The 20161-nt window shown below is 35.2% G+C and overlaps 1 protein-coding gene across 5 annotated transcripts in view; it reads right to left on the bottom strand.

Annotated features, from left to right (window-relative positions):
• The window catches only part of KCNIP4 (potassium voltage-gated channel interacting protein 4), a 389884-nt gene that overhangs the window by 156610 nt on the left and 213113 nt on the right, over positions 1 to 20161 (bottom strand). The gene's annotated exons all lie outside the window — the stretch shown is intronic.

Genomic DNA, 20161 nt, shown 5'->3' with positions numbered 1-20161 from the left:
GCTGGAGCATGGAAAGTCACTCTGACCATCAAGGATTGCTGGGCATCTCACACTTCTGCATTGCATGGGCTTGTGTCAGCTTGGCAGAGCATCCACAGTTAGTTCAGCGTTTTGTAAAAATGTGGGTGATACAGAACATTCCCTTCAGATCTTTCTGTAAGAGCTCAGAAAGAAATACAGACACTGCAGCTTCACTCAGGGAGGAGTTTCCTATTTTCTTTGTATGAGGTGCTCTGTCAGGTCACACAACTGCCAAGAGGTGGAAACACTTCAAACTGATTAATCAATGCAATAATTAAAAGCATGAAAAACATGGTAGAACCTAAAGAAATAGTAAGTAGCAATAAAATTATTTGAAATGGTCTTAAAAGAAAGCTGAACACATCCAGGATGCTATTAGCAAATTAAGTCCAGATTTCTTAGGTCAAATAATTAAATCAAAGCTTTAGTACAAAAGAAGTTCCATGAAAGAGGAGATAGACCAACAGTGTCTGGTATAATTTAAAAATCTCTGGCTTCCTCAACCATGAGAAATTCCATAAGTAACTGAATAATTTTGCAAGAACATTAAAATCTAATTTCCATTGATATTGTACAACCAAGTCACAAAGCAATCACTGATCAATACTATTAAAACTGCACTTCACTTTCTGTTTTAAAGCCCTAACAACTAAACAGATGTATGAAAAGGGAATTAAGGTTCAGAAAGTTTACCTTCTTGGAACTTCACCAGCAAAGTAGAAGTACCAGAATACCATAAAATCCCATAAGGATTTGCAATTAGTATATGCTGGACATTATGGCACCACATTTGAGTATTATGAGGTGTTTACAATTTAGAAAGGTCTCAAAGCCCTCAGATATTCACTGGTGACTACATACACTTCAGTACAGAGTATATGTGTGGTTTTGACTTATATAAACTCCATCAGATCTGAATGAATTCAACAGTAAGGACAAAGAAGGACAAATGAATGTTAATTTGTAACTAATGCCCAGGAACCTAAAAATAAAACAAAGCAGAGATCAAGGTCAGAATAAATGGAGCAATATCCTTGATTTAAACTCTATTGAAAAGTCCCCCAGCCACAAACAATTTTGATTGATTAACAATATCTAATCTACTGGAGGTCAGCCACTTAGCTAGTTAATTTTATTTATCTATATTTGCCACTAGGATAAAGTGTTTGTGACATCTAACACGCTTTAAGCAAAATCTGTCTTTACCAACTGTAAGGCAATCTTGACAACTGAAAGCCCAAATGTTACAAACTATTATGGGTGGAAGGGCTGTATGAAATGAAAAACTTCCTGCAATAAGAGCACTTATTCTAAAGGCTACAGGTGGATACCGATAATGTGAATGTAGACAGCTCAGACCAAAGGAATATCCAGTTACATACAACAAGCAGAGTTAAAAAGCTTGAACACTTACCTCTTGGAACTAAAGAAAATTTTTGGTGTGAAAATACTTGATGCAAACACATAAGCAATTTTGAAGTTTGGAGACTAAAACAAAAGAAGTAGTGAGGAGAAAGAGCAATGCTGAATGAATACAGGAAAAGATGAGAAAAGTAGGCAGCTGCAATATGAGTAAATGTAACAAAATAGAGAGATGACTTCGAGAGAACAAAGAAGAAAAATTTGATATTGTCTGAAAAAGTCAAGTAAAGCTCTTTTCAAAAGAGTAAAAATAGTAACTTCCCTAGAGTCAATTAAGGAAAGGCAGTTTTCCATAGAGATGTCATGGCTACGATTTCAAGTATGAAGCAAGAAATGAGGAAACAAGTCACATTGTTCTATTTCCAGTTGCATCCCAGAACACAGACACATTCAAGGAACAATTCCCATACTAATGCCTTCAGGGAAAGCAAGTTGTACAAATTACTCAGATGAAGCAGTAGGAAGTCAGAGTTTCAATGTACAACTCGATGCTTCACGTCAATACACACGTGAGAGAGTGACATTTGACATGGCATTTGAAGAGGACCAAACCTGGCTGCATTCAGCCAATCTGTCTTGCCAAGACTACATCTTTATATAAATCTAGTCAATTGGTATTGACTGACTCATCAGAAAAGTAAGTCACACACTTCCCAGGTACGTGACTTTCCAGTGGCTATGCGAGAGAAAGGTGAGTCTCCCCTGAGCACTGGTACATCTGCTGCTCCAGTTTAATGATCAGTGTCTCTACAGATGCTCACAGACCTGTTTAAGGAAAGCCACTAGTAAGAAAATGACTCAGTCTTGCATTCCTTACCCAGACTGAACAAATCCAGGGTATTCAACAAATGAAAAAAGGGCCAAAAATTAGTCAAAGAAGGAAATTATTTTCCTAACTCAAAGACTTTCGGAAGTTTTACCATTTATGCTTAAACATTTAAAAAAACTAGACTTATGGGCACTAACTCTTTGTAATATCTTCTCCTCCCTCCAAATTAACAGAATTATAAGTCTATAATCTATCTTTTCAATATGCCTAAATGACATGCTGAAAAACTACACTGACCTCAAAATTACCCATAAAGATTTATGATTTTGTTTTCATTTCAAAGAACATTAATCTACTTCAGTTATAGGATATCCAGATTATCTGGAATTAAGTTTAGCTTTTAAATGTCACATGGAGTTCTGCCATACATTTTAGTATTTGACTCTTGAGCTTTAGTTCCTGTACACTGCAAGGAACACACAGTATAAACACTAACTGCTGAGTGGGTTTATTTGTTTTTTAAATACAATAGTATATTGAAATCCAGAGTTAAAATCAGAGATATAATGCAAGTCATCAATGCATGCATATTTTCTCTTCTTCTTGACAGTCAATAAGCATACTTCTAATACCTGTTTTAAGTCAGCAGTCAGATGTTCATAAAGGACTTTGCACTTTGCTTGTTTTCTTGTTCTACTCATGAGCTTCTCCAGCTGCTTCCCTCACTGCACAGCTGGCCACTGGCCTCAGTGCATGTGCCAGATCAACAGCTGTGAAGTCAATATTATCTATAACCATATTCACCAGAAATAAAAATTGTCTTTAAATGTAACTACAATGTCCTAAATGTAAGGCTTACAATTATAACTACATTTCTAAAAGCAGATGAAATCTCTGAACATCCTAATTGCAATTACTGGAAGGTCCCATTGAAGGGAACTTTTTTGAGCTCTGAGAAACTTTGGTGCAGATGAAATTTGAAAGACATGATGCCTGATGAAATATTTTTCATAAAAATAAATTTTTCACAGTGATGCAGATATAATCTACATATTTCTTGAGAATTTTTCCCATCTACACTAAAAAGTTGTTAGGTACACGGCTGCAGAAGCTGATCATTTTAGTTCCATGGATTTTCTGTAAAGAGATTTGTTGGCTAATAGATCTGCCCAATTAAGCACTGTCAAATATGCCATGGGTCAAGGACACAGTTGTAAAAACTTCCTAGCCTAGAACCATCTATTAATTTATTCCAATGTGCATTAGGGTAGTAATATTTTGTTAACATAACCCAAAATAAACCATGAAATGATGTGAAAAAGAGGAAAGCAGATGGTTAACAATGAATTGCTGGTCCCAAAATCCAACAGCTTGACAGCTGACATATTGTATGTATCCTGCCAGTTTGGGAATATTGCCTGGACTGGTGCTAAAACTATTAATGGCTTGGGATATTTATTCATTTTGTTTTGCTTTCTAATTTCTTTTCACTTGGAGCTAACTTAAATTCTTGACATAGACCAAAGAGAAGCACAAACAAAATAGATACAGCATCTCAATAGTGCAAGATCATTATACAGTCAACAGTACTCTATCATTTACAAGAAATTTAGGAATCCCAAAGTTCTTCCAGGAAAAATGCATGAGGAAAAATTCATGGTCAAAGATCCAGCCTGACTTTAAGGGGTAGATGAGAGTTACAAGTGAGTTAAGTGCAGATTTCTGAATATCAAAAGAATTTTCTCCTCTTTTTTCTTTATGATGGCTATTTTATAATTTATTTATTGATGTTAAAGAGAAAAAAGAAGCATTATTTCAGTCTAATCTCCTTGAAATTTTTCTCTTGCACAAGTCTCAGTTTGTTATTCAACCTAGAAAAGTTCAGACTGCATTTCAGATAAACTGGTGGAGTGAGTGTATCAGTCTGTTGGCCAGAAGGGAAATTGGGTGAGATCCAGATTCAGTTTACAAAGGATCAAAAAAGAACTCCTATTCCTCCATCCAATTTGTAAAAAGTAATCAGTCTGTCCAGCACAGCACTGCATATTTGGTTACATTTTCCCAAGCCATCTATCATACTAGATACTTCATCAATTCTGTTGAGTAAGGGTAAAAGAATAGAAAAATTAAAACCTAGCAAAACAATGCTCTATATAAACACCAAAATCTCTATCTTGTACAACTAAAAATATTGTTCCAGTTCAGCTTCCTAGCAGCTCAACTCTAGAATTTTAATTCTACCATAATATCGACTATCTCTGAATCAAGAAATACCCCTTTTTATGTGCCATGTGGTACTCAGGTTCAGGTTTATTTGAGCTGATTAACAGATAATTAACATTTGGCATAAATGCTTGATTAAGACTCACTACCATCCAAAGTTGGATGTGCAGAGCTAAATGCTCACTCCTGTCATCAGATTCTAGATACCACCAAGCAAATGCTGTGGTTTATATATGATACATATGTATGGATTGGCATTGTCTCTGTAAAGCGAGTTCATCATTGAAATAAGAGGGGCTAGTGTAGAATAATGGGAACTCATGAATCAGAAATTGGTACACCATAGAAAAAACACACCAAATCAAACCTAAATATGTCATGTGGAATGTGCTTTATCCATTGCTGCCTTTAAAAAGAGGAAAAGGCATGCATAATTTCATACACTTTCTAATAAGGAACAAACAAAATAAAATATATAGTTTTTAATAAACTGAATTCTAAACTTTTTATTAGGATAAATAGAATGTTCTTTTATAGCTTAAGTTATTAACTTACACAGGAATTTGAAAATCCTATGTTACCCTTTAAGACCTTGCTGCACTTTGCTTTGTTTTGTATTACACCCAATATGAAATATTACATAAAGCTGACTTTGGCACCAATTTAAAATCTTCAATTATACACTTAAATCTTCAAAATTAAAAAGAAAAAAGCTAACAACAAGTAGTTACTCATTTATTATCGCATTTCATTCCAGATCCATATTTGGAAAACCAAACACAGATTTATGAATAAAATAATTTAAAATTAAATTGACGTTAGGACAACCTTTCTGTGAAAAATAATCTAAAAGAGGAAAAATTCAGGAAAACATAATAAACATAAAAAGTTTCAATTTCTGAGGTAATATTTGGTGTTCTTGAAACATTCTTGAAAACAATAGGGTTGCATTTCTTGGGACCATCTAAGTACACATGCATTTAGAGCTCCTGGCTAAACTATCTAAAAATAGCAAAGCAGACAGCCTGTCAGCAAGGCATTAATTCTTGTTCAAGTCCTTCTAATATTTATAGCTTTTGAATTGGAAAGGGCACAACAAGCATTGTGTACCTAAGTCACCTTTTCCTTTCTTCCTTTTCCTTGTGCATGTTGAAATTCCTTTGCAAAACAGCAACTTCCTTCAAATAAAAAAAGCACTTTCAATTTCTTTGCATGCTTCCAATTTTCAGTAGCAATTTCCTTCAGCTTTATCCAAACCTATATGAAAAAATACCTGTGTTAAGCCTTAAGGTGCACTTTTTGAATTATTGAGTAAAATATTCCACATAAAAGACCCATGGAGAACTGCATAACAGCAATTAATGATAGAGATTTTTCTTTATATGGCTCAGTGGCCCCTGAGACTTAGTATTTCTTCTAGACTCTAAAATAGTTTCTGCTGCAGACTATGGCTCCAAGATAGTAACTACATTATTTCTGGAATAAAAACTAAAATGTCAAATTGACATGAACTGTAATCATATTTTACTATGTCTTTTAACAAAATATACTTCATTTAGCATATGCAAACACTACAATAGTAAATACACAGCTTAAAATTTAGGAGTCCATGTCTGAAGAACTCAATTTGACAAATACTTTATTGAACAGCTTTAGCAGCCAGTAAGGTGTACCTCCTACCTAATACCTATAAAATGTCTATAATATTGAAAGGCTTCATAGGAAAAAAGTAATTCTGAAGGACTTCTCTCATCCTAACCAGAATTTTTTCTTTTATTTGCACTGAAATATATTTGTCTATAAATCAACATATCACATTAGCAAACAAAGGAAAATATTGTCCATAACATTTAGAAATCTTTCTGTTCTGAAAAACGCAATCTACTGCATAAAGAATTAGCAGGTGTGCATTTAAACTGTGAGTTTGTTACTACAATTCTTTTATATGATCATGTCTCTTCTTCTCTAACTTTATTCAGTTCAGACAAGATGAGTACAAACACTTGTGCTTACCACAATATCATTTTTCCTAGTGTGCATTTTTCCATACAGTATATTATGCTGTCATGTTAAACCACATGTTCTTCTCCTTTCAGATGCAATCTCAAACTGGTTATATTGCTTTTAGTTTTAAACTTAGTCACTACTAAAGCAGAGTGGGAAAATAATCCCAGGATACACTGAGTATCAGGCTAAATTTACCAAAGGATTTTCCCTTTGCTTTTTACTTAGAAAATATGCATTTAGTTACAGAAAATTAAAGATAGTGAAATGTCTGATTTTCTACCTCCTCCATACTGTTCACAGCTATGCAAAGTCATTCCATGTTGATAAGAACAAATACTGAATGAATTCCCAACTTCAGAACAGTGCTATCAATGGCACTGGGAACATAGTAACATTTCCTGCAACCCAGAATAGATACACTTAAGAAAGCAGAAAAATTGCTGTGCCTGTTTTAATTATGTACAGTAAGTCCAAAATATACAATTTATCTGAAGATGTGAATAAATGTATTATTTAGAACTAAAATTGTGCTGCACTTTAGAAGCTGCTTTTGGAAGGGGCATGATATATGCAACTGAAAAAACTGTCTAGAAAGGCAGACATGTCTTTTCAGTTTAAACGGCCATGAAAATAAGAGACAGGCTACAACTTGTTTTGTTGTACAAGCTTGCTGAATCTTCATAAAGCTGAATACATGATAAAAATGCTAACTGCCAGTTAGACTAAACTGCTGAAAAAATTATCTGTGCTTTTAGGTAGAAAAGAGACCAAAATCAGATCATGGGAACAAGAAATATAATAGTTGTGCCAAGAGAAGACAGACAAAAATTATCTATTAAAAACCAAGTGGGATTGTTGGGCAACAGAGGAAGATTGACATATGCAGTCCAGCAATTGCACTTCAATTTCTGTAATGGATAATTACATGTTGGGCTCAAAAGGAGTTTCCTTTATAAAGCAATCTCTTTATTATCCATTATGTATGCCTTGCAAGGCATACAAGGAAAAAACTCTCCTTTCTCTTGCAAAGACTCAGCAATTACCTCTGTATAGATATCCTGGGATTAAAATACTGTTCCACACAGTGGAGCCCTTACCAGTTTTCATTTCAGTCAGTTAAAATTTACTACGACATCTGTGAAAACTGCATTAGCTTTAAATGACAGTCACATGTGTTGAGATTGTAACTGGAATGCTGAAGGCTGAAAACAAACTAGTAACTCTAAAGATATAATCATTTCCACCAAATTTTTGGTAGCCGTTTTACATTTTCATATACATTTCTTCTTCCTGAAATAGAACTGCCAGGAACAGAACCTCAGTGAACATGTATTTGCTTGTCAGAAAGGGTATTTAGAGTACATGAAATTCTAGGGGAAGTCCTGGCTTAACTTCTTCTGTTGATGGTAGTAAATCAGAGCTGCTGGATATCTTCTGCTCCTAAGACCACCATCATCTACAGTCTTTCCAGGATACAGTTTGGCTCTACTAACTTGTTTAATTCAAATCCCTGTCTTTGAACATCCTTAAAGAAAATATTTAACTAGCTAAGGGGTTGCAATCAGACCAAAACCTTAAAAAGGAGGAAGTTTTCCAAAGAGTTTCCATGTGTATGCCTGTTACATGCAAAAAGCACAGCCCATCCTGTTTAGTGCACAACAAGTTGTTGGGAAACCACACTGTCAGTATTTGCTGATACAAATTCTTTTGGGAACAAACTTATCATTATTTACTTCTGCCATAAAATAAATTGTTTCTTATGAGAAATAATTGACTGTTACAGCTGCTGTAGTCCCACTGTCCCAGGTGATCTACTAAAAACTCCAAAAAGCCAACATGTGAACTGCTTACATTTCTACACTAGAAAAGCATGGGCAGTTATAAATTCCTCTCCAGTTCTACTTTGGAGAACAGTTCTAAGCTGTCCAACAAAAAATAATTAATCCCAGTGTAAATACTGAGGACTAATAACAATGCTGCTGCTGTTATAAAATACTGTCCAAAAATATAACTAGCGAAGGTTTAATCCAGAGATGAAAGTAAAAGATACTTGCTAGCCAGGTGTAGTCAGCCAGAGCTGACTCTGTATTCCAGTGCTGCTGCTGGACAGCAACAGGAATTGGTGAGGAATGGAAAGCAGAGACCTCATGGCCTGAATTACCTTGGCAGTTTCATCTCCACATCTGGTTTGCCACATCAGCACCATGCTTTCCCAGTATTACCTCACTCCTGCCCTGGACTGATGGAAAAGGACACATAGCACATTTTAAACAGAACATGATTACAAATAGTTACAATAATTCAGAATCAAAGAAGTTTAAAAATATCCTATGTTGAACTAGCTACTCGAAGTATGAGTCGGAGATTGCATATTCTAGCCAAGCACAGTCTGAATTCAGATGGCAACTCAGTAAAAAAAGCACTATAACAATAAAACAACTGAATTGTAGCAGATTATAGCAAGAAGGATTATATCCCTTTAGTTCACAATGTAGTGGGAACTCTAGTATGATATTAGAAAATCTATACTGTCTAAAGCATGTTTCCCATGCCAGACAAATGGAAGGCAGCAAATGTAGCACCGATTCCTAAGACAAGCCTGGAGAACTAGGAAGACTAGCATATACTGCTTCTCTGAGCTCTGTACACCATTGCCAGAGACAGGCTCCCAGCCAAGAGGGAAGTGACACAAATACACAGTTTTGAGTATAACTGTTCTTCTCATTGAAAACACAACTGAGTTCAAATTCTCTCCTTCCTAATACTCGCTTGGCGTGGCTTGAAAGTTATGCTTTTTTCCAGCTGAGTCTGATAAGCAGACTGTGAAAAGGAAACCTGTTCTGCCTATGCACCCCATCACCAGCATGTGTTCTACAGACAGTAGCTCCCAGATGACAAACTGTGGGCTATAGTCCTGTTACCAAGCACCTATTTATTTTATTGCCCAAAATAAATGTCAGAGGTAAACACAAGTTTAAATGGCCATGAAAACAAAAGACCATTACCTCTCTAAGGTGTTCAGTGATCATATTCATGAGACTGTGGCTGCAAATCTACAGAATTTGAGGTCATCTCAGAATAAAACTAATTAAACCCCATATTAGAAAAGGATTTGTGCTTGAACCACATCTGCTGTTGCAAAAGGATGTAGCCAATGTGAATTGAATTGAATTGAAGACTGTGGGATTTGAAAACTGGTAAGTCATGTTCCACAAGTGTTGTTTTTTGGTTTTTTTTTTAAACTGGGCAGACAGTGCAGATGTGATGTAAGGTAAAGTCCATCAAGATAGAACTAGAATTGTAAAGGAAAGCATGGGAAGAACATCAATACCCACAGATATAAACAAAAATATTGTATAATGCCCCAGATAATAAAACAGAAAGGAGGCTCAGAGGAGACTGGAATTTGCAAAGGCATATCTCATTTCCAAGTTACTTAGTTGCTCTGAGCAGTAAGTATACAAAGCTATTACACTAAATGTAACTATTTGGGATGTAGGTAAGGGCATTCCCAAATGGATCATGGATGTCATTATCTATATTCTTAATGTCATTGCCACATTGAAGAGAGAGCCATAGGCTAATGGATAAATACTGGACAGTAGTTTAGTAAGCTGTGTCCCTAAATCCATCTGCTTCTTATATCTTGAGAGATCTCTAGCTGAAGCTCAATTACAACTTCATATGTTTGAGGAATAAAAACTTTTCACTTGCTTACTTGTACCTTTCATTTTCAAAGTTCATGAAGCGATCTTAGTAGCAATATTACAGTGATACTTTTCTTTTGCCTTACTCTTAACTGCTTCCATCTGAGTCACACAACCAGGACACTGGTGAGGGATGCTTGGAGAGGAAACACTCAGATGATCAAACACATCATAAAACGGAGGCATTTTCTAAACTTACATTACAACATGCTTCCTAAACTTATATTACAACATATGTTGTAAGTTAGAAAAGAAGTTCATATATTAAAACAAATTAATTCTTCAAGAAACGAACCACTATCACCTAATAAAAATAAGTAGTGTAAATAAAATGGTCCTCTTTAGGGTCAAGATGGATGCTGTTTGACACCTGAGAGTGTGTGCTGTAAATGTCTGCTTCCTCTTGAAGTGTCCTCCCTCTTGGTTCCTACTGGGAATATTAACTACTTCCTGGTTAGGGAACCTTCCCCAGAGAGAACTAGCACAGTGTGGAGAAATACCAAAGTATACACTTTCATTTCTGTGGCATATTGCACACACTTTCCTTAACCTCAAAGCAAGATGTCACAGGACTGAAAAAGAGAAATACTGCTTTGTTGAGCAAAAGGACTCAATAACAGTGATCTGTCCTTAAAAGTATGGCATTACAAAACACAGCTGCAGGCGAGATTGATTCACTACCTGTTGAATTGTGCCATTCACTAGGATGGCTCCTCACAGCCATGTCTGCTGCTGAAAAATATATGAGTCCAAAGCAGGTCAGGTGGTGGACTCGGAGCGAGGTAATCATTCCCTTCAGTGATTATTTGAGAAAAGGCCTGGAACTGACAAACTATCTGATGGATGAGGGGGGATGCTTTTCACCTTTTATCTTCCCAGCAAGGGCACTGCTCAAGGACTTGAATTACTTGCCAATTACAGCTCACTTTCAAGAAACAGGCTGAGGTCAAGACTAAACAGCTTCAACTGGGTTCAAATAACCATGTACTTGGTTACTGAGACCATCATATTTTAAACAATGCAAAACACTTAGTACCAAAAAAATGAAATAATTCTATTATTGTTCTTCAATTATAATAGAAAATCCCTCCATTCACAAGAAAAAAAAAAAGAAATTTGTATAAATCCAAGTAGTGATACTGACAGTGTTGAATACGGTACTTGGAACTCCAGTCCTACACCTTCTTATTCTATGCAACCACACAACAAAGAGATGTCTGAAAGTGTTAGTGAATATAGAAAATATACCAGTATTGAATTTGCTACTTTACCACTTCAATAAATATTCACCACAGAGATTTAGAAAAATAAAAATCTCTGAATGAAAAGTTTCACTTTATCATTTTTCCTCACTGCAAAATCTCTCTTCACAAACTAAGAGTTGTGATACTGCAGGTTTATAACCAGAAGGAAAATACCCAGATTACTGGATCTTTAAAAAGGAACAAAACAAAAAAAAAAAAAAGATAAAATGGGAGGAAGTGGGATCTTCCAAAGATGAAAAAACAGTGTACATATTTATACTCACCTATATTCATAAAGGCAAACAACTACAGATAATTGTTTTCTAAATGTTAGTTTGATAACTCCAAACCAAATGGAACAGTTCTGAAGCAGCACTCTTAATCCAACATGTTATTTATTTTTTTTATGGTTGGCAAATTTAAGAATAATAAAACCACAGGAGATGGTCCATTTCTATTAATCCATATCAGACGTCACAACAGAAGGTCACATCTTTAGTATGGTTATTTCAAATGTAAAAAAAAAACCTACCAAAGTTTTCTAATGTGCTCTTCTAACAAAAAATCAAAAAACAAAAAAAACGCAAAAACCACCAGAAAACCACCAAAATCAAAACAAAAAAAAATGCAAATAATTTCAGCCATATCTTTATTTCTGTGTAGAACCATTGATGTGAATATCTCTGTTTTGCAAAAAAGTGTAAGATGAGCTAATTATTACTCAGCTGTATTAATGGTAAGATATCAAGTATGGGCATGGCAGGGATATTGTCTTACCTCTGATCTGTCAGAGATAAATTTTGAGTCCTCTGGCCAGTCTGAATATCAATTCCCGAAGAAAATTATTTAAAAATTAAAAATATTTAGAAAACAAAGGGTACAAATGCTAAAGTAACTTCACTTAGTTTCTGACAGAAAAAAGTGAAATTCCTAACCACAGATTAAGTTAATCTACAATGGATATTGTGATTAATCTTTAGCCTTACTTTAGCCTTAGGGTTCTTACTATGAGATTTACCTTTTAAATAGGAATATTTTGAGTCTAAAAATTTTTGGCTTAGTTCAAAACTTCTAGCATTTGAAAGTGAGCTTATTATAACAATCCTGTTAAATAATGGAAAGGATGGAAATAGAAACATTAGTATCATTTAAAGTATAACTTTTAACAGATTATGACAATTTTTGCAATAATGACTCAAAGGTGAGCCATGTTCTCACTGAATGGGTCAGCAATCAAGTTGATTGAGAGTACTTCCTGTCTTAATGACTTCTTCATCATTGCTGAACTATTAAATCAATTTTTATTGTGAGCAAGTGAACTACATTTTGTCATATCTCAATTGGCAACTTGCAAAACAACAATTTCAGCATCCTATTCTGCCTTCCATTATACCCTTTTACTCCTGAGAATAATTACTCTTGTTCTGGTAACCTGATTCATCTCAGACTACTTATTTAGCCATAAAATCAGCTCAGAACTCTGAGCTCTGTGCTGAGTAAGGGGCAAACAAATGCAATTTAGATTGAGGTTGAATAAACATACCTAATGAACATGGTAATTTTTGTCTGAATGTATTAAAAAAATAGAAAAATCAAACTGTGCATAATTCCTTTTATCATCAGCTGTAGGTTACAAGTGAAGTAAGGCAGAGCTCTGATGGACTTCCTATCCCTGGGACCTTATCAGGTGTTCAGTGGCAAACTTGGTATTTGAAGGTAAGGTACTCTCACTGTCTTGCAAACATAAATTTAAATCTCAGACTTCAAAGGAGGTAACTCAGATGGCATGTTAATATAATTTCAAAATTTAACATGTATATCCTCAGGCTAAATAAAATTTGACTCAGTATGGGAAAAAAAGTTCTTTCTAATGAAAAAATAGTCAAGGACTTTACTGAGATGATAGATTACTTTCCAAGAGGGCAGACTACATTCTCCTATAGAGAAGAATATGGTCTTATTCTCCAAGGGGTATAATACTCACTGCACTTTAACATTATGGATTATCTACAGAAATTTTGGCTTTCCAGAAATATCAGGTTCACTAAACAAGATAAATCTCTGTCTGCTTTTCAGGTGCAGCTGTTAAGAAAGGGATGTCATCATCAGAGAAACTTATGCAGGCAGCATCTTGGTTCTGTTGTTATTCAAAGTTCCTCAGACACAGACAAGAAGTGGCTGTATATAGATTACTTTTTCCCCACCAGCAGAAACTGTCTTTTCTGGTTATCAATATACACCCCAGCCCTTTGTAGAGACACTGCTAGAAAAAATGCTGAGTATGAGATTCTAGTACCAAAAGAATAGATCAAATTGTGGATGTACAAAAGTCTGATCTGATGTACCTGCAGCAGCTGGTGAGCGTTACTGACATAATATTGTAATGCTTATGACCGAAAAAGGAATTGCCCTCAATGTTCACCAAAACTCACTTCTCTGGTAACCCTTTTTCTTTTCTGTTTCAGATGTTTGGTTTATTTTCTGTATTAGAATTTGGTTTTAGTAATGAGGGTTAAACTAATAATCACATTTCTTCTGTGTAAAATTAGATAGTATTCCCTACAATAACTGATATAACCACTGAGAAATAAATATCTGATTAATAAACATGTATTTATCTGATGTCCTCTCCTTTTCTTTCATTATCTCAAATCATCAGCAATAAGAAAATAGCTCTTGTAGTCCACTTTGGATGATTGAAATTTTGTGTGTTTACAGAAGAACATTTTCTTGACTATTGATCCAATAAAGAAAACATGCCTAGAGAACCACATACCTCTAGAGATACCTCTGGGAAAAATGACTGCAGAAAGGGAAAAACAGAGTTGCTGTGTCAGATTAAATCATCTGCCTCATTAGATCTAGGCAGCATTCAGTCTGGCTGAACTGAACTTTTTATCAGGTGCTGAACAATTAATCACCAGAGAAATAGGTCACATAACTAAAGGAAGAACTCTCCTATAAAAAATGATTAAAAAAAACAATGGCTAAAACACAAAAACTTCGCTAAACCTTAAGATGTACAATTATTTGTATGAAAAAAAGACTGACATTCTAAAGCTCAGGAATATTTTGAGTGAAGATTACTGAAGGTAAAACCAGCCAGAAACATATAATAAAAAATTAGGAATTCTTTAGGAAGATGCATTAGATAGTCAAAATGTTGCAACTGTGCAATAAAGAGAGAAGCTTTACTTAAAAACTCACTTTTCTTCTGTGGTATAGTGTCTACATTACTTATAAATGTGAGAGTAAGAGTGAATGTATTGAAAAAAGGGAAATAACCCAATGAATTGATGCATTTAAAACTCCCATGTGAAACTAAGACTTTTTTAAATGTTAATTATAAAATACTAGGTTTGCAAAAAAGCATTGTATTGATAACTCAGAGTGTAGGACTCCATCCATCTATTTCTTTGGCATCCTTTCAATTACATTATTTATCTGCTTCGGTGTAGATGTAAGCACTAGACACATTATTATTGAGTGTGACAGTGTTAAGAACAAACACTCTTCAGCAGACACTGACCTGGGAACGCCAGGTTTTTCAGCAACAATGGACCAGAAGCCTTCAGAAGATGAGTCAGACATGACAGACTGCTTGAAGCAGGCATCCAACAGCCGAAGGCTCCTATTACAAATTCTCACGGCTAGCAAGTTGCTCTTCTTAACTGACTATTTCTCATTTTTCTAAGACTGTATACAGTTGAAGTTGAAGCTTCTAGTATGAAAAATGGGAAGAGCTTTTCTCTTATTCATTCTGCCCAGTAGGGGCTTGCTGACCAGTCATGCAGGATGCACAACCGGGTCAGAGGCTCACATGTACATAATTCCAAGCAAACTACAGAGTACATGCTGCTGTCTACAAATGACTTGCTAGTGCTGTTTGAGCTACATATTCAATCAAGACAAAATTCACTGGAGTTCTGTGTTAAAGATTTCTATCTACTGCTCATTCATCCACATATGAGGAGTTGTTCCAACAACTGTTTTGATTCAATTTATCTTGTAATTTATGAAGACTTAATCGAATAGATTACTTCTAAGAAATGCCTGAAATTATTAATATTAAACTTTCTATCATATTTTTGTCTTTTGCCCACTGTCAGCTCTGCCTAATCATTTCACATTGGTCCATGTTTGCTTCCACACTTCACAATCCTGTGCATAACTCTCGTTGACATCCAGACCGATTTAAGAAAAGAAAAAGGGTACAAAAGCCCCTATGTTTATTGCACGCTATTTGTTGGATGAAATGCTAGTCATTATGAATCTTCTGAAATAAATATCAAGGAAAATCTTGACAAAGCACTGCAACAAGCTGCTCAGAGATTTCATGGAGTCTCCTTCACTGGAAGTGGTCAAAGCCTGCCTGGATATGACCCCATGCAACTTGCTCCATGTGAACCTGCTTTAGCAGGGGCTTGGACAAGATGATCTCCAGAGACCCCTTCCAACCCAACCATTCTGTGATTCTGAGGTACTCCTTTACTCCTTTTCCATCCATGAGGAACACTGTGAGGAGGGACATCACTGTGGAAATGCTGATATTCCCAGCAGATCATATCCTAGATGGCAAAACCGCTCTAGAGGCTGCTGTAGTTTCAGAGCAACCACAAGTAACTCCCACTTCATTTCCAGTCATATACTGTCCTTGTCAAAAATTGTTATAAATATCATAAGCAACTACCTATGTGTCTGTGGTTTTGCTCTTTTTTCCAGCTGATGAATGGGAAGTTGTTAAGAGCCAAGATTACTAAAATGGGATTAGAAGCTGCTTTGATATTTTGGAGGAATCAAGTGTTTCAGTAATTTAGCTCGATTATTACAATTTTAGTTGCAAAGTTCTACTGCTGCCACTCTCAGGACTCCTAAACAAGGATTTTAGATAGTTACCAATAACAGAGATATGGAACCCACATTTTACAGCAATATATATGGCTACTTCCATGCCATTCTTTTCTATTAGATGTTCTAACTGCAATTAGAGAATTTCCTAAAAAGCAAGGTACTCCTATATAAGTATTTTTGATCAGTCATCTAATTTAGATTTCTTCTCTGAACCTTATTCCTAATGGTGTAGGTTTCAATGCATACCTTGATGAAGAGGGGTCTATTTTTCTGTTTATTTCATTAATAAGTGATTTAGGTTTTGAAAAGCAATCCAGGTTTTCCAAGAGACTTTAGGACAAAGCCATTTTAACTTAGGAATGGGCTGACTTCATGATGCCTCAACCTCTCTGTCCCTAACCCTTTACCCAGAGAAACTGACAGAAGGAAGATACAAAGAAAACCTCTTCCATTTCTTCTCCAAGTTCAAATGATCCGTATACATGAAGATCACAAAGTACCTCTCAGAAAAGTACTAAAATATACTGAAATCCTATAAATCAACATCCTGACTATGGCATAATCTCAAGACGGTAACCTCTTGTACATATAGCTACTCAGTTCTTGTACCTCACTCTAGTTATGAATGACTTTAGGAAAAACATGCCTTACAAGAAAAAATAATTTTAAATTGATACTAAGGTGTATCTAGGAATTCCTGATTAGGTACATTACCCTTTACACCTAATAAATCACTGTTTTAAAAAAACCAATAAAGCTTATCAAGAAGAACATAACCTAATTCATGAAGAGTTAAACATTTAACTCAGGGACAAAGCCTATGCAATCCACAGCCCATGACAGTGAATAAATCTATTCTGCTCCTCATCACTTTAGGAGCTGTCATAAAATATTCAAAACAACTATTTGAAAATACTTCTATAACAACAGTAAAGCCACTCAGCAGTTAAAGGCAACTGGGCAAAACCACAGAAAGCATACTGCAATCTAAGTGAGTGCAATGCATCATAAAATAATATTTAACTGAAAGATAAAGTCTCTGGAACCCACAACCTACTAAAGTGTATAAATCCGTTCTGCTGCTTATCACTTTTAGAGCTGTCTTACAATATTAAAAACATCTATTTGAAAATACTTCTGCAACAACAGAATCACTCAGCAGTTGAAGGCAATTGGACAAAACCACAGAAAGCATGCTGTTATCTGAGTGACTGCAGCAGAAATATAAGGAAGTATGTAAAATATTTACTCTGAAAATACCTCATTATTTCAAAAAGATGAAAAGTATTGCATACTAGTATTATGATAAACATAATTTGCATTGAAGAGTCTGAAGGAAGCAGACTATTTCTTGCACTAGTTATTATGACAGTGAATAGAGTGCTCTTCGTTTACATCATTACACCTGATTCTTCTAAATTCACAAAATTTCACAAAGTTCAGAATCATGACAATCCAGTAATCTTCAGGCTTTTGTTACCATGATAGGGAGACAACAGGACTCTGAAACCTCAGTCTCTACCAAAGCTTCAGAATGAGTTTTAGCATCCTGTGTTGGGTGCACTGTGTTAGAGATTATTTCTGACTCTGAACTCCAGGTATATACGGGATGTGTTTGATATACTGCAAACTATTAAATTGTGGGGGAAAAAAAAAAAGGTTTTGTTGGGACATATTAACCTCTGTGAAAAAGAAAGAAGGGATATAACCTACCCAAACTCAGAAAACTACAAATGTCTTTATAAAACCCAACATTTTCAGAAAGCTGAGACCAATTTCCTCACTGGTTTCCAGAAAAGCACATGGATAGTCTGACTGATTCTGAACTTGTTTTTTTTAGCATTCTATTAAAAAACTTCTCTAATATTTGCACAATTTTACAATGTATATATTTTCCCTTCAAGAGTGGAAATTAATGGCCTCGATGCTTATTAACATATTGAAAAGTTCTTCAATTCTCTAGTAAAAGTGTAAAAATCTTCCTTTTTTCCTATTGTAATAAGTTCAGATCTTTAAATCACAGGTTTAAGGAAAAAAATGGGGAAGAAATCTGCACTGGTCCTGAACTAAGAGAAAAAAAAATCTTCAGTCTGTGAAATTTAGCTAACGCCCACTAACACACACCATTATTTATATCTGTTACTTGATTCTCATGTAACCTGCCTTCTATGTCATTCACAGAAGTAGAACATCACAGAGGAATAGGGCATATATGTCTTCCAGTGGTTTCCTTTAGCTGGCATGCTGGAAACGCATCCTGCACTAGGTAGGAAGAACTTTCAGACTCTGTTCATACACAGACTCCCAGACTTCTGGCCAGTGAGGCAGGAAAACCAGAAATTTTTCTTACAGAAATAATATAACCACCTTCAGACATCTTCAATATATTTGAATTGTTTTTCTATTATCAGCTTCTCCAGCCACAGCAACAAGTAGAGACAACAATCAAATTATGTATTTTATGAGGGAACCCAAACAGATGTGGCAATCAGACTCGACAGAGCACACCCAAGCATGCCCAACAACCTAAAATGTAAATATAGATCTCTTCCCCCCTCCTCCCCCCCTCAATCTTTGCAGCCTCTAATGCTGAAAATAACTTTTATGATAACATTTATCATGTTAATTAGTATTTATATTTAAACTGAACTCAGAAAAAAAAAAAGAAAATAAAAAGTCCATACATTTAAGGCAATCTCTGTGTTGTTATTTAAACTGGATATAATGTACTTGAACACAAACATAAAATCTTTATAAAAATGCATTTGATCTCTGCAGGGCTTTAAGATTCTGTGACAAGATTCTAGCAAGTCCATGCAAGACAGCAACACAGAGAGAGAACCAGATGTAACTTCCTTATTTAAAATCACTTGAAAGAAGACTGTGTTTCTTGAAAGGGTTACATAAACAGGACTACTTTACATGTTTTCATAGAGGAAAATTTTGCTTATTTCCTTAAACCATATTTTTTGTTACGAAACCATAATTAGTCAAAAAAAAAGTTGTCCTTTTCACAGGTGTAAGTAGGTACACTGTATTCAAATGCCAGCTTACAGGAAGATTTGAGAATACAAAATTCTTTCAGCAGTTGAGAAACAGACCACTTCAGACTGTAAACTAATAAAACACTGGGATGTAATGATTGTCATTACATTATCAACCATGCTGCAAGTGGTGGTTTTTTGGTCTAACTCTTCATATGGTACGAATAACAGCTGTCTTAGAAATAAGGTAAAAATAATAAATATTCCACTATTCCACATGTAAAAAGCACATGTAGAATAAAGTAGTCTTCTTGGTTTTAATTTTTACTGTTTTATAAAGAAACAATATTGCTAATAGAGAAGGGGATCTGCCTAAGAAAAACAAAGTATCAAACAATAAAATTTGCACATGATTGCCCTTAGTGAATGCTCAAGTTACTTAGTTTGAATCTGAGGATTGTAGTTCTTCCTCAAGCACAGTTTAAAATGTTAGCAGTAAATTAAACATTCAACAGGTTTTTAAATGCTATAAAATATGCATCTTGATATTATAACAATTCTAGTAGAGATGTTGTTAATGTGAATACATTACAAAACAATTTTGATTACAAGACAGTTTGAAGGCAACATGATTGCCTGCAATCATACTAAAATCTGCTTTACCCTCCACTACTTTAAGTGCACAGATTTAAAACAGGAATAAGAGATTCAGACTTTAACCCCTAAGTTTATACTGGCAGTTTCCTAGACACCAGTTTATTTCTCCTACAAAATTTTAAACCACCACAACCAAAATCCACAACAGACAGCCACTGATGTGCACATCACTCTCGAGGTGATTCGGGTAGTGCCTTACATCAGTTCACAGGTGCCTTGCTGCAAGAGAATAACCAGAACAGAAAAATGACGAGCCACTGAAAAGCACTCCCTTAC

Source organism: Molothrus ater, chromosome 4 (genome assembly GCF_012460135.2).
Source record: "Molothrus ater isolate BHLD 08-10-18 breed brown headed cowbird chromosome 4, BPBGC_Mater_1.1, whole genome shotgun sequence".
Classification (NCBI taxonomy): Eukaryota; Metazoa; Chordata; class Aves; order Passeriformes; family Icteridae; genus Molothrus; species Molothrus ater.
This window is presented reverse-complemented; position numbering and strand designations above follow the sequence as displayed.